The sequence below is a fragment of the Brachyhypopomus gauderio genome, chromosome 6 (genome assembly GCF_052324685.1).
Source record: "Brachyhypopomus gauderio isolate BG-103 chromosome 6, BGAUD_0.2, whole genome shotgun sequence".
Lineage (NCBI taxonomy): Eukaryota > Metazoa > Chordata > Actinopteri > Gymnotiformes > Hypopomidae > Brachyhypopomus > Brachyhypopomus gauderio.
The window spans coordinates 10,249,332-10,265,327 of NC_135216.1; the positions used below are offsets into that span (position 1 = coordinate 10,249,332).

At 44.3% G+C, this 15,996-nt stretch overlaps 1 long non-coding RNA gene across 1 annotated transcript; it reads right to left on the reverse strand.

Annotated features, from left to right (window-relative positions):
• Nucleotides 1-4,810: 4,810 nt before the first annotated feature.
• LOC143516755 (uncharacterized) lies at nucleotides 4,811-14,704 on the reverse strand. Its single transcript, XR_013131781.1, has 2 exons — nucleotides 14,584-14,704; nucleotides 4,811-5,035 (listed from the first exon to the last, which is right to left on the reverse strand). It is a non-coding gene; the product is annotated as an uncharacterized LOC143516755 (long non-coding RNA).
• Nucleotides 14,705-15,996: the final 1,292 nt, after the last annotated feature.

Sequence of the window (15,996 nt, forward strand, 5' to 3'; positions counted from 1 at the left end):
CAGGCTCCTGCTTATCCTTGCCAATCAGACTCAACTAGCAGACGCACCATTTCCCCCGCTGTGGCGTGGGGTGGGAAGGCCTGTACGAACCGCATGTACGATGCGGAGGTTCGCTCCCACACAGCTAATTGGAGCTGTGTGCTCTAGTGAGGCCTGCACACTGGCAGTGTCACAGCCTGTAGTGCTCATAATGGTGCACAGTTTATTTGGGTTCTGGGTGGACCTGTGGAGAGCTGAGCACATGTGCTTTCACTGGAGAGAGGAAAACAAGGCGGAGTTAATAGTTTAATGCACAGCAAATCTCCCATAACTCAACATATGCCACTGCTGGCAGCCTGACAGATGACATGAGATAGAAAGCACAGAGGACATGCAGTCATACAGCTATGTCACAGAGAGATAGAGAGAGAGAGAGAGAGAGAGAGAGAGAGGGAGGGAGGGAGGGAGAAACTGGAAACTGAATTATTGGAATGCTGAATGTAAGGCTATCAGTTCCCTATGCCTATTAATATTTCACACAAGAGTGGATAAAACCCTGCACCCTTTCATTTTCAAATATGAACAATACATTCAATAGTAATATACACTATTACTAAAATGAAATGCTCTTTACAGTTCTTTGCAGCCACTAAAAACCCAGCACAATTTAGGAAACCACTAACTCCTGTAGCCTATCTATTGACCTGGTGCACTAAACCTTAAGCACATGCTCTGCCTTACACTCATTTAGCAATTGTAAAGCATACTTTTGCAAAACATTAAACACAGTTCCCTACATTAGACACAACACTGATAATTGAAAACTATGTGTTTCAATTAGAATACACTACCATGCAAGTGTCACGTCCACCTACCAATTATCAAAAAAGAGGCCACAAGTTGCATATCTTGGTTTGCACAACAATGGAGTCCAATACTGCACTGAGATGATGAGGAAGAGGATGAGAATGAGGAAGAGGATGAGCAACCGTAAAATATGAGATCAAAGCCACTATAGTAGACAACCATGGGTTGAGTTTTCTGGATCGTCCAGCCTAAAGGGTCCAGTCTAATCCATGCTGCTAGTGTAACATCATCCAGATCAAAATGAAAATAGATAGATAGACCTATCCTCTGTACATCATGTTTTTGCAGAACTGCCAGACTACCCCTTGCTAGGGGAAGAAGACAGCTATCCACCCCAGAACTGAAAGCATGGTCAATATGGTCAGAGCAAACAATAGCATATTTTTACAACTGCAACAGCATATCATTACTGACAATGTCACCTTCAGCAACATCCATTCAGTGAGCTGCATTGGGTAAGTGACAGTGTAAAACAACTGTGCTATGAATATAGGCAAGTATGCTTTGCTATCCTCTCACTGATACTTTTCCAGTGTCCTGTGCCATACAATATTGACTACTTTATGCCTATCTCATACTGTCATACAGTACTGTAATGAACATCACAGGACACAATGCCTTTGTCAGAGACCCTGGACAGTGTGGTGGCAACATCACAATGTGTGCAACCATTTGCCAGAACGGTGGTGTTCATCATCGTGCCACTCGGTTCCTACAACACTGCCCACACAATAATTTTCATCAACAAAGAGCACAACACACTCATCCTCCATCACTAGGGTCCAGGTTTGCTGCTGTCTGGGACTATGTAAGTTTCCACAAGACTGCTGAAGAACGAAACTGGTTGACTGAACACCCACGATTTGTTGTGCTTCACCTCCACCATTCTCTCCATTCCTCGGTCCTAATGAGTTCTTCTCGGCGTGGAGGTGGTCGCCAAACCCGCCATCGCATATCCCTCCTCCAGGTGATGGAGGGAGTGTGTGTTGACACTGATGGGCGAGCATGGCAGAGGTGGACACATCACTCCAGAAGGTACGTCCCCCGCTGTCTGCTCAGAGAGGACGTCGGCTGTGATGTCGATGAGATCTTGTAGCAAGACCCAAATACAAGACAATTTGGACCGTAAATTAGCTTGTTGAAGTTACAAGACTTTCATTGTCTTTTTGTTTTGTCGTACGATTGTAAAGCTGCTTTGTGACAACATGTGTTGTGAAAAGCGCTATATAAATAAATTTGACTTTGACTTTGTTATCTATGTATTACGGTATATACAGCATGTGTTGCAGTATAGTTTTGGATGTGCGTTGGGATGCGGGAAAATAGTGTGTGCTTTAATCAAAAGTGTGAGATGATTTCCATGTTGTGTGTGTGGTTTGGGCTGCTGTGTGTTAAGCTTTGACAAAAAGAGACAGTGTCAGAAATTGGGACTTAGCAACTGCAAAAAACTGTAAGACTCATACACGGAGGTGCTGAGCACTGTGTCCATTGTCTTTTTATTATGAAGTCAGGACTGCCAACTCTTACATACACACACACTCACACACAGACACACACGCAAAATCACACACACACACACAGACACACACACAGTCACACATGCACTCAGACACCAAACAAACAAGTTATTAAAGGAAAGTGTGTGGGGGGCTAATTAAGGTAAACACAGGCCATAAATGTATAGAGAGTGAATGCTACGGGGTGGGCAGGTGGCTCTGTCCCATATGAATAATGCAAGTGGCCTGGGGCTGTTTTATGGAGATAGAGAGAGAATGTGATCCATCGTGGGGACCATCATCAGCAGATGTAATATTTATGACATCATTCCCCACCAGCACATGAATGTGCACCCTGCAGCACGTGGGACTGGAGATCTGTGCCGGCAGGGAGCGGGGAGAAAACTGCCGGGCGTTCACATCCAACACCTGCACATATGGAGCTACACGAATGAGCGTTAATACGTTTTAGTTCTGATAGGTTTGGATTTTCGCAGCTGCAAAAGTGCAGATGTTGGTAGATACTGCCTCGAACTTACTGCGTAGGATATCTGAAAATAAGCTAAGCTCCTCCCCCTGAAAAAAAGCCCGAGGAGTAACAGGAAGAGCGTGGAGACGACACCACGCGGCCTGATGGAGAGAAAACAGAGAGAGGAAGAGTAATGCAGTGTGAGATGAGCAGTCCAACAGGTCTCTGATGACAAAGAAGACGGGATCAAAAGAGCTCTCTCTCTCTCTGTCTCTCTCTCTCTCTTTCTCTCTCCATCATCCTCCACCGCCACCCTCCACTCTCCCACAAGCCCGTCGCTGGCGCTCTTTGTCATAAGCCAAGGGCACCGCACCCCCACACGGCGGATAGCCGAGCCACCGATGCCTTTCCATTACGTGTGAGTGGCAGAGGTGAACGAAAAAGGGAAGGAATAAATAAAAACACCTCCAGTACACAGACACCCACAGCCACAACTCTTTCTCCCTTCCTCCCGAATGCAGGGAAGCAGGAGAGCAAAGAGAGAGAGAGAGAGAGAGAGAGAGAGAGAGAGAGATGTGGGGGGTGGTTGAGGTGAAAGAGGGCACACACTAGGGCCCGTGCAGCAAAATCAGTCCCAAGTGGGCAATTATTCATGTGCAGGCAACTGCCGGGTGCTTTCTGTGGGTGGCAGAGCACGGGTAAACGCCGACCCTCTGAGGAAACAGCACTCCATTAGAAGTGAATGCAATGGCCACTTTACACAAGAGGACGAGGGGGGCTATCGTTGTCAATGTCACAGCTCACACGAGGACAGCGGCAGACGCCCTCTCTCCGGGGGGGCTCATGTTTGGTGCTCTTCTCCCCCTTTTTTTCTGTTTTTTTTTTGTCTTTTTGTAGGAAGAGAGACAGCAAAGGGCATCTTGCCATTGTGTGCTGCTGAAGCCCAATCTAAACAAGACGAGCGAAACTGTGGAAGATACGGCACCTGAAACGTGTGGTGCGAAAGGGCATCTCCTGTATAGAGCTGTCTTCTATAGACACATAAGTGCCGCTTGTATATGGAGAGATAATTATATAGATAATACAGATAATTAACATCAGGAATATCATGTAAAATCAAATGCAAAATATGTCTGGGTATATATGGATTCCACATTTATTAAGCTTCGCATATTAATCTGATGAACTGCAATATTGGTGGGATGACACTGTATTATGCAAACTGTCAGAGAAAAGAGTATGTGCATGCATGTGTGTGTGTGTGTGTGTGTGTGTGTGTGTGTGTGTGTGTGTGTGTGTGTGTGTGTGTGTGTGTGTGTGTACTTGTTTAGAGGTATGAGTGGAGCTTGAAACTCATCAACATTTCCTGATACCTCAATGCCTTTGAAACCCTTCCTTCCGAAGCAGCGTTTCTATTCATATTTCACTTATAACGCTGCACCCTCGCCGAGCTGAAGAGAATTATTGATGCGGTCCGGCCGGGGCATGCGCACAGCCTCCCGCCCCAGTTCTGGAGGCGATTAGCGGGACAGGAGCCAGTGCACTATGTATTAAACTAATTAAATGTCTAAATCAAATCATTAGTCGCCGGCCTTTTTTTATCCCTGCGCTGGAGCTAAAAGGAGTTAATCTCTCACAGCGCTGCACACCTGACTCAAGCCACTCTGTTTCGTAACCTAACGCTCTGAACGACGTTGGCGCTCGCCCAGGCCCGCTACGCTATGCCACTTGACGCAGTGGGCCATTTGTATATAACACTGGCACTTGAGCAAACAATCCTGCCGTTTGATCCTGTGCGCTTTCTTTCCAATCAGCTGCTTCCAGCAGAGAGTATGAGCTCCTTTTAAACCATATAATTAAAATGGTGGCAAAGCTGCATAAGTGTAGGAGTTAAAAACAGCGCACACGACTGCCTGGGTATGTGCTGGCTGTGGGAGCAGCATCTGGAGACATCCACTTCAGTATGTGTGAGGAGGATCATAGGGAGTGTGTGTGTGTGTGTGTGTGTGTGTGTGTGTGTGTGTGTGTGTGTGTGTGTGTGTGTGTGTGTGTGTGTGTGTGTGTGTGTGTGTGTGTGAAGCACATATACGGTGGGGTCCAGTGGGGCACATCTGCACGTGCTCATCCTGGCTGGCCTGGTGTCTCCTCTCTTGGGATGTTTATTTTGCCTACTTGACGTGCTCTCAGACGCAGCGCTAAATCCTCTTCTGGTCTTCTACCGAAGCTGAAACACACACACAGTTAATCAAACGTACAATTTTGATATTTATGTTCAGATGCACTTATTTAATTTTACACATTCATTTACCCTTTATATCAGATAAGATGTTGCCATCATTATGTCAAATGTGGAAACTTAAAAATGCACTTGAATGTTTCAGTTTATTTATATTGAGATATTAAAGTGTCCTGAAAAGAATGGAAGGATTCTACAATCTAATGAGACCCAGAAGAAAGGGGAGAGTCGGGGAAGAGGAAAGAAAAAAAAAACATTTGTCAATTAGTATGCAAATGCATGCGAGCGACTCCTTCAGAAATCCAATCAGGCTGTCACCTCGGCAGGGGGTGTTATTATAAAGTCCCTATGAAGTGTGGCTTGCGAGTTGCCATGCAAAATAGGCCACGTCCACAGACGAGCAGACACGGTGGGGCTGGCACTAGGTCTGCAGGCTAACACGAATAACAAATGCACACACCAGTGCATACACACACGCACACACACAAAAGCTCTCACTGTCTACAAAATGAGCAAAGCTGGCAAGACACATCATATGTCACACTGTGGCCTCTGTGTGGCTGGGTTAATGCTGAAAGGTATAAACCAAGAACTCCCAACATAAACAATAACACATAATCCTGGCATTAAAATGCATTGTGAGGCAGTATGGAGTGTGTGGCATTAGTGCCCTAATGCTGCTTGGTGTTCCAGCTTAAAGGCATACAATAGCAGAAGATCATAAGAACAACAAACACAGAGCCCATAGCAGACCAGGGAGCTCGGTGGAGCATCACTGATATCTTACTGATGGACCTTCACCAAACTCCACTTTCCTACTTTCATCCAGAAACAAATTCTAAATAAGAATCATGTCTTTATTATTCAAAGCGTTTGACAGGAGCGCAGTAATTACTGACGGTGACCGTGTTGAATAAATTGTTGGTTGTAGTAAGGCTATTTGTTGCAGCGTTTTACGAGGATAGATATTCAATCTCCAGCTCGCTCTTCTCCCCTTCATCTCCACCAGCAAGTGGAACTCCACTAAACTTCTCAACTTCTGACCATTACGCTACACATGAGGAACACACAGAGACAGAACAGTGCCAAAGGGCGACGCAAGAGAGGAGAGCTGGGGCCTTTAGCAAACCACAGGAGGACATACAGATGATGCTATATTAATATATTCTATCTAAATAAATGCAGGGCTACTAAGCAATACCATTCATCTACATATTATCTGAGAAGATGCATCATTCTAGTTAAGAACCAAACAGACAGACAGACCGGATCCACCAGTATTTACACTTGCTGATCTTACATTATCACAGTATGACACTTGGGCAGAGAGCTCATCTGTATAGCTACAAACACTACCTGCACTGTCCGCTATGTAACACGGTGAGGCAGTCAGTCATACCATTCATGACTGCAGGGAATTAAGAGATCGTACAACATAGGAATGACATGATGGAGAGTCCAGTCAGAGGAGACGAGAGGGGACTGGAGACGAGGGACACCGCCCTTCTTCAGACAGCGGCCCACACCTCCAGCCTCTGGATTTCATCAGCAAGAGGAGAGGAGTGAGGGCTTCTCTTCCACTATCAAAAACTCACCAGGGAAAAAAAAATGACAAACAATGGTTGTTGGAAGATAAACAACCCAGCTCTTGTTCTTACTTCGTCAGACTGTCTTAAAATATGTCTGCTAGGTGAATAAATATGTGTGTTAAAACAGCGGGATAGTCATCAGTCTTCAGCGGTCGCTAGCAGTAGGACTCTCAGATTCATCATTTTGATGCAAGTCTCTTAAACATCATGCAAACATGCACACAGCATGGCATTCACACACTAGCGTGCATTTGGGCTGCGTGCTAGTCCGACAGAAAGCCCCATAAAAGGTATACCACAGCTCCCCCTGCTGGAATCACATCAACCATCTTCATTGTGTTGGATCTGTTGGCATACTTCCATGAGGGCGATTAGAATGTATCATTGTCAGAATAACAAGGGGCCCTGATCAACAGGACAGTTCCATGAGAAGCAAAAAATAAAAAGGGGGGGACCTGTGGCAAAGTTTTCAGAGTCTATTTTTACAGCGTGTATCCCACTCCACATGGCCACCGTGTCTTCACTTTAGCTGCCGTTCCCTTAGAGCACTCTTTCACCTTTCTTTCATTTTTCCTCCCCATTCTTCTAGATATTTACTCACATGATTACCCTAAAGTGCTATCCTTCCTGCGGTGCCTTGTAAGTGTAAGTGAATGGACTCTAACAGTCCCCCCTACCAAAATGTCAGCGGCAATCAGACTAGCTGTGAAGCTCTGGATGGCGAGAAAATAACATACTGGATTTATGTTACGGCTTCACCAGACAGCCCTTCATAATGGCTGCAGCGTTCACAGACATTCACCGCCCTTACAAAGCCACGTCGCTCCATCCAGATTTATATCCCACATATAGAGAGGGGCTAAATATGCACAGAAATGCCAATTATAATTGAAGGTAGAATCATCATGTTTAGCATCTGGGTGCATGGCTGCATTAAAGACGCCAGTGCTCTTCTCCGAACCTGCCGAAGGAGATCATTCCTCAATCCTGTAACCAGGTGCAGTCTGACAAAAATGATGTTGCTCATGACAGCAAGATGAAGATATTTTTTGGTTAAAAAATACTTCACCGTAATACCATTCGCCATGTTGCTATAACATCAGGGGGTGTCGATGTGCTTGAAATGGAAATTCTTCACCAGCCTGTCCATGAAATTTTAAGCCAAGGTATACAATGGAGAAAATCCCACACCATGACCACGTGGACTATTCTTAGGAGGGCCATATGTGTAAGGACCCAAAGCCGATGATGCATAATGCGGTGCGTATAACCCGCCGGTGCAAAGCCATGCTATGCCTGTTTTCTCCACAGGTCGAGTGAGTTGCAGTGGATATTTGGCAAGCTGAGATCTTGGTGCTCCACCTCCCCGCCTGTTTGCTCAGGAAGCCTTGCCTGTATGCTATAGTGGCGTCATTTCTCATTGGCAGCCCCGTCGCACAGCAAATCCAAACATGCCTCCATAATGCATTCACCACACTCAAAACAAAGGAGCTGCTGATGCTCTCTCTCTCTTTCTCTCTCTCTCTCTTTATCTCTCCATCTCTTCCTCGCTCTCTTTCTCTGCTGTCATTACTATTTTACAAGCAGCGGCTTCATTACCAAACCATATGCTTGGTAATCATGAAAGCTGTGGGTGCATCCCTTATATGATGTGGGACGGCTAAATTATTAAATGCGGCATGCCGGTGAGGCCTGATTCAGATGTGGCAGCAAGCCCAGGCATGCTCACACACACGCACACACACACACACACACACACACACACACACACACACACACACACACACACACACACACACACACACACACACACACACACACACACACACACACACACTGATGCACACACATGGATAGAGCGTAGGCAGAGGAAAGAAAAAAAAACTTCAAACACCTTTGCTGTGCATTTAGTGTAATGAACAATGCCTTAATTGAGATTGCCTAATTACCCAATTTAAAGATAATTAATATGATACTAATTAGCATATGTAAATGACACGTTGCATAATTGAGGATCCCTGTTTGGAATTAGATGGCTCTAAAATGAACTTGCATGTAAAAAGGTACAAAGCAGGCATTACTTCTGATGTAGTACTACAACCATCAATCATCCTGTGAAATCGCCAAATGAACATATGATCGGTTTATTTCACTTGCATTTTCATAGACTAAAGTCCTCTAATCTTGTATAATTAAACTACTTATGCAGTAATTATCATTCCAAGTTTTACTAGCATCTTCCGGGGAATAGTAATTCATTTCCTTGTTTTGTTCTGCATTGTGTGCTGATCATTTACATACTGTTGATGTGCCAAGAACAGGGATTTTTGCATCTAGCATTTGTTATCTGGCAAACAAATGTTTCTTTTATACCAAAGAAGCAGAGTTTTACAAAGCTTATGTCACATGCATTATTGTGCCATCTTCACTCGCACATGCAGGTCTTCTATACTACTTTTCTTCCGGGTCAGTGATCTTTCATGGTCCCATTTTGACACTGTGGTCCTCCTAAAATCCTGCCAGTAGTGCCAGTACAATTGATCATTCAGATTTTAATTAATCTTTTAATATGATGATCTTTTTAATATGGTTTTTCCATTAATACATGTGTTAGATGTTTTGTGACATAAATACTAGCAAGGGCCCTACAAGGCCTAGTTTTGTGGTTGTAAAGATGGCATTGAATTTTGTCAGAACAGTGAACCATCATAACCAACCAAACACTAGTATGTTTCCACAGTAGCATTTTCTGGTAACCGGTCATTCTCATTTGCTGAAATGAACAGCACAGACACTACTAGAGTGATGAATTCACATGGGTAGTTATTCAAATACTACAAAAAACATTTTGTATGAAGGACTCAGTAACTCCTAATGTTAGCATACTTTTGAGGAGTGTGTGTGTGTGTGTGTGTGTGTGTGTATTGATCAGTAGTGAGTGGCTCTTGACTGAGGCAGCCTGCAGGGCTGTAGTTAATAGGACCATAGTGAGAAAGCCATGTGGCACCTGGATCATACAGCTGCAGGCCTCTGACTACTTCCACACACACACACACACACACACACACACACACACACACACACACACACACACACACACACACACACACACACACGCACACACACACACACACACACACGAGTCTCTCACATACGTATGCACACATGTGTTGCACACACATACACACTTTCTGACACATGCTTACCCACACTTGCATAATTGCACGCCCATGCAAGCTAGCATACACAGATAGTCTGGCAGTAAACAAAAACTAAACAAATGTAGTCTGATGCTCTGCCCTACCCAAATATACACAGATCACACAGATACACCGGCTTAGGCACAAAACACCACACACTGGATTTGAAATATAGTACTACGGCAAATGAGTATGAAGTTAAATTGTAGACTGTCAGCTTTAATTTGAGGGTATTCACAGCCATAATGGGCAATCTCTGTGGGATTTTCATCCCTTTTATTCGCAGCGCTTCCATTTTAGGGGACAAGCCATAATTGGAAAGTTGTCTGCTCAGTTGTTTCTAGGTTGTCTCTGCATTACTGTGAAAGGACGCGACTCGATTCCTCATGTGTCGCTCGCATCTGGGGTATGTTGATGTTGCTTGTCAACACGAGGACAAAAGAAACATTCAAGTCAGTGGGCCACCGTGAGGCCATAAAAGACATTAAATGACAAAAGTCTAGAGGTGTCAAAATGAGCTATTTGGTACATTGTTAAGAAGAAAGAATACACTTGTGACATTAGCATAGCAAAAAAAAAAAACAGAAGGGCACAGTAGTGGATAACTACTGGAGTCTTTAGTCATGAAGAAAATCTGTTGAACAGAATTCTCTCCAGGAAGTAGGCATAAAAGTGTCAGAGAGTACCATTCAGAGTAAAGTGCTTCAGCAGGACTGTAGAATGTTTACTATACAAACCACTGGCACACAGTAAAGACCAGGATTTTATATACCGTGGATTCAGATAGTAATCAGACCACCTTACCTGATGCTCTTCATCATGTTGTAGATTCAATTTTGCATGCATATAATTGTCATTTTATATGTCATTTACCAAAACATCTTGCTGACACAAGTAGTGAGTCCCTTTACTGTGGCACTCCTAGCTGTGGCCAGGTGTCTCCTGTTTAATTGTTGTTGAGCTGTGTCTACTGTGTCTACCACACAGTTGGAGTTCCAATTTGAACTGTTCTGAAAGGCACTCACCTGGGTCTTTAAAGGCCCACAGTTTAGACTGCATTGGTTTTGAGTGGTTTTGAGTGGTAAAGTTGATCGTCTAGCCAAATTGGTCACCCATGCAAGAACGACGTTCGTCAAGAAGGTAAGAAAGAAGGACGCTCTGAAGCAAATAAGCAAATGTGTTTTTTGAGTAAACAATCCCTGAATGACATTGATCTTGGGTCTCACTGAAGATAAAACCAAGAACAAAGATAAAATGATACAGCCAGGCATGGCAAGAAGCTACAGGACAGATATGGAAGAACATCATCAGGCAGAGGAACCAGAACATCATCAGGCAGAGGAACCAGAACATCACCAGGTGGAGGAACCAGAACATCACCAGGTGGAGGAACCAGAACATCATCAGGTGGAGGAACCAGAACATCACCAGGCAGTGGAACCAGAGCCCCAAGATGTCTCCGCTTCTTTACATTAACCTTATAGTCATTTTTTTACCACTTATTGTGCTGGGCTACAAATCCAGAAGCAAAAAAAAAAAGCAAATACATTGTTGACATCCATTTAGGACTCCAAAGTAGATATACATTATGATTCCTTTATAAAAGTGGATACTGCACCACCACACTTCTGTCCATCTTTCTCTACCTCTGCTGTGTCTCCACTCTCAGGGAGCATGTCACTGCTTGTCTCTGTCTCTAAGGTGCTCACATCGGATGTCAGTCAGGACCCTTTGTCTGACCACCAGCCCTGCAAGCTGTGTGTGCGTGTGCAGGCTGACTGTACCACCCAGAACAATGTTTGACCCTCTCCTCTCAAATGGCTGTCCGCCTTCCGGGCCACCTCCCTCCCACGCGTCTGCCCTGACCCCAACTCTGGCAGTGTCCATATGGCCAACCCGTCTCTCTCCTACCCTAATCAACCGTGCCGCCATTCGTGCCGAGACATGTCTGCCTCCCCTCCCCCTAATACCCCAGGGCAACGCCGTATCACTTTTTCACCTCTCTTCATCCCTCTGTTCTCACTCACTCCCTGCCTCTAGCCATTCACTACCCTGCTCCTTTCATTTGGAAGTGTGGGCTGGAGAGGCGGGGCTTGTCTGCTAATGTTACCATGGAGGCAGGGGGCGGGGATATGTCAGTGCTACAGCGTATAACACTGCTATTTGCCCTTGAACTTCTCTGTTCAAGGGGAAGCAAAGTTTGCGTTTATAATGTTTAGGGAAAAAAATGCAATCTTAAATGTCAGCGCTATGAAGTAAGCATTCACCGCATGCACAAAAATGCTCGTTCTGATTTTAATGAACTCTGACTCACAAAATTACTGAAATTCACCACATTTAAGTGACAAATTTCAGTGACCTAGCTTTAGTGAGCTTTAATTCTGTCAGAAAACCAAACACGCGCACACACCTAGACATTAATGTCTTCTTCTTTTGTCCCCCTACACACACTTGCCACTATTTCATGGGAAGATTTATGAGTGTGTCAGGTGGAAGGGGCGTAGTAGTGAGCATCCCTGTCAGAGGGCTGCCGGTGGGGAGAGGGTAGCCTCAAAGCTCCAGAGCACAGCCATAAACAATACAGGGCCAAACTGTAATAAAGTGTGAGAGAGGGGCCAGAGACCTACTCAATCACTCACTCACCCCCCAACACACAGACACACACCCACTCAGACACACACACACACACTTATACTATCACTAGTACACGCATTCTTACACACATGCACACAGACCTGACTGTTCCAGCTTTTAAACCCTAAAAACAAGAGCCCTGAAAGCTAATGAAACGCTACGTGGCACTGTCACGTGCTATCAGAGGAGATCTTTTGTCACGGCCAAAAGACGAAAAAGATGGATAGCATGGCAGTTGGAGGAAAAGTAACAGCATTTCAGGGGACTTAAGTAGCGACAGGCTGGAATCTGCAGCAAATAAACTTTAAACAGTAGTACCGACTGGCTATGAGTGAGGGAGCATCGTTCTAATACTCGCCAAAGTGGACTTAACCATCTGCAACACACCCGGACATTGACTGACATAGAGAGGAGATGTTTACCACTCAAGTCTACATCCATCTCCCTGCCAATGGTCTCACAAGAAAAATAAAAATAATAAAGTTGTTTGTTTGACAGAGGTTCAGATCAGCTGCTTAAGATTTGGGTTTTTGAACATGAAACATGAAGAAGGGACATTGCTCGCGCTCCTCATATACAACGTTCCCGTTCACGCGTGAGGAGACACGTGTTGTAACTGCTAGCAGGCGACCCGCGCCGCTCTTCCCGAGCCGCTGTAAATGAGTCCGAGCATCCGCTTCCTCTGGGCTGACTGTAAAAGTTCCCCGCTAATAGCTCTTATCTGAATCCCAAGAACATTTTCTGGCCTGTTAATTCTGTTATTGCTGCAGACACAGCGCTTTTCTCTCCCTGTCACCAGCTGCATGTCCGTCACGTTCATTATCTACCGGGATGCCGGGGTGAAAGAAGCTTTCGGAAGCCATAATCAGTTTGTGTGTGTGTGTGTGTGTTTGTGTGTGTGTGTGTGTGTGTGTGTGTGTGTGTGTGTGTGTGTGTGTGTGTGTGTGTGTGTGTGTGTTTGTGTGTGTGAGTGTGTGTGTGTGTGCGTGCAAGCGCACGTGCCCACGTGCATGCATGTGTGTATGCATTAATCCTAACCATTGCCCATTATCGCCAAAGAGTAAATACAGATATATGCAATATAGTGTAAATACAGTCACATACAATATAGAGTAAATACAGATATATGCAATGTACTGTAAATACAGACAAATAAAATATAGAGTAGATACAGCTTGGCCCTGTCAGATCAGCTTCAAATATGAATGTTTCTGGCCTTCCACCATTGGCAGGATGCATCAGAACCACCACAGACAGTCAGACAGACAGTCAGACAGACAGTCAACACCTCCCAGGCATCTGCTGGCCTAGTGCTCCTGCCCCCAGCTCTAATACCACACACTTAAACTTAATGGATCACATGTGTGTCACAAATGAAGTCTTCAATGTGGCTGAATGGAGATAAGCACTTTTTTTACAAGGACATGATATATTAGAAAGCAATGACAGCGGTGTTGTTCAGGATGTTTTAAAATATGCATCAACCATTATAAATAATTCATCATCGTTTGCTCTCCTTCCATTAGGGATTATTATGACTGGTGGTTTATTGACTACTAAATTATTTTTGACAACATGCCTTTTTACACCAGCATTTTACTGGTTTCAAGGTTTAATTATACATATAGGAGTCTGTAATATATGCAGATCAAACAAACAGACATCGGTAGAGAATTTTGTAGAAATGAAAGAATTCCTTAATCATGTTTGGAAGAGTTTTATAATGTATCATTTAAAGAATTTCTGGATCTGAATAATCATATAGGTAATCTGATAATCTGATCTGATGATTCATTTGCTATATTTATAGGCTTTAACGCCTTTGGTACATACATATTATTGCGATATTCATGCATTTCTGAAGTAGAAAACAGCACAGATGTACATGCTTCAGGTAGTGCATGCAGCCATCATGGATACATTGATACATCGTCTCCAATGTCTAATCTTCCTGTTTTATGTACACAGTTACACAAACATGGTTTTCTTAATCTTACTGTTTTTATTTTAGACTGAAGAAAGAAAGAGAGAGAGAGAGAAAACAAAGTAGCAAAGATGAAAGAACACAGTTTCCAAAATGGCTCTCACAGAGTTGAGTCTGATGTGTTATTACCTGGGGGGCCTGCTTGTTTGTGAGGAACCCAGGCCCCACTGGGAAGGCACTGTCTGCACTGTGATCTTGTCTCTCCATCACATTGCTCCAAATCTGTTTTCAGACTCGCTTGCTTCTCTCCTGGAACACAAAAAGCAGTGATCATGTCTCAATTTTGCAGAAAAGACACATGATCACATGAGTACAGTCCCCATTACACCTAAATGGGCGTTTGCTTTTATAGGCCTTCCTTCAGTCAGCCTCCAGAGGAACATCCACGGAAGACTGTTAAGCCAAATGGAGATGTTTGTGTGAGGAGAGAGCATGGAGACAGTGGATAGTATTAGTTAGAGGGAAAGGAGAGAAAGAGAAGAACACAGAGACACTTGTTTCTCTGTTTGAAATGTTTGAAAAATCTGGTATCAAAACAGAGGCTAAAATGTTGCTATGAATGTACATTCAGTATAACTGTTTCAAAGCTCAGCTTTTCTTGTTTTAGTTGATGTATTCACAAGTTTGCTCATCAAAGGCCATAATTAGTGATGATGTCAAACTCTGCCATTAATTTCAGCTGCACTGGCTTTTGTTGATAACATAAAAATGTCTCCATTTATTACATTACAAGCATATGGGTGCAACGAAATCTCTGGACTGCTTAAACTGAAAGGCCAGTTCCCTGTCTGATGTCTATAGTGAAGTTTCCCCAAAAAAAAGAAACCCCACAAAAGTTCAGCATTTCAAACAGTCAACATAATTGAGATTGCCATATGCTCCTATTGATTAGAGCAGGAGGAATGCCAATACAGGTATCAAAGATTCCTTTCTTTCCAGAGGTCTTTAATGTTCATCTGTAATCTTCAAAGGTCCCTCCTAGACCACAGCCAATGGCATTCTGAACATGTCTTTCATATGCTACCCACTCCATCATTCAGCTCCAGCCTTTTGTATGAAGCTTGCCAGATGACATACCCAACTATCACCCAGATCTCTGCTGCCTGGACTCCCACCTGGACCTGACTGTTTATGGGGCAAACATTGCTCTAATGAAGGAAGCTCCAGGCCCGGTGGCTTCCCAGTGCGCCTTTGTGCCGCCCAGGGGCCGTAGCGGGTTTGTCTGCGAGCGAGAGCCGTTAGCGCAGGCAGCTGACCTTGCAGCCGCACTGCTGTACCTGGAGAGGGGGAGTGAATTCTGGAGGACCCCATCTGTTCCAGAGTAATGACTGGGCTATTTGGAGGCAGGAAAGGTTCGTCTGGAGCAGCTGGCATCTTTCCCCGTGACCTTTAAGCATTCCACCTCTCGCCATATGACAGATGTGTCAACTCGATTATTTCAAAAAAAGCCCTGAATAAATAACTGATTGTGAGCACAGGCTCGACTCAAGTAATGGCAAACTGAGGGATGCCTCTCTCTCTCTCTCTCTCTCTCTCTCTCTC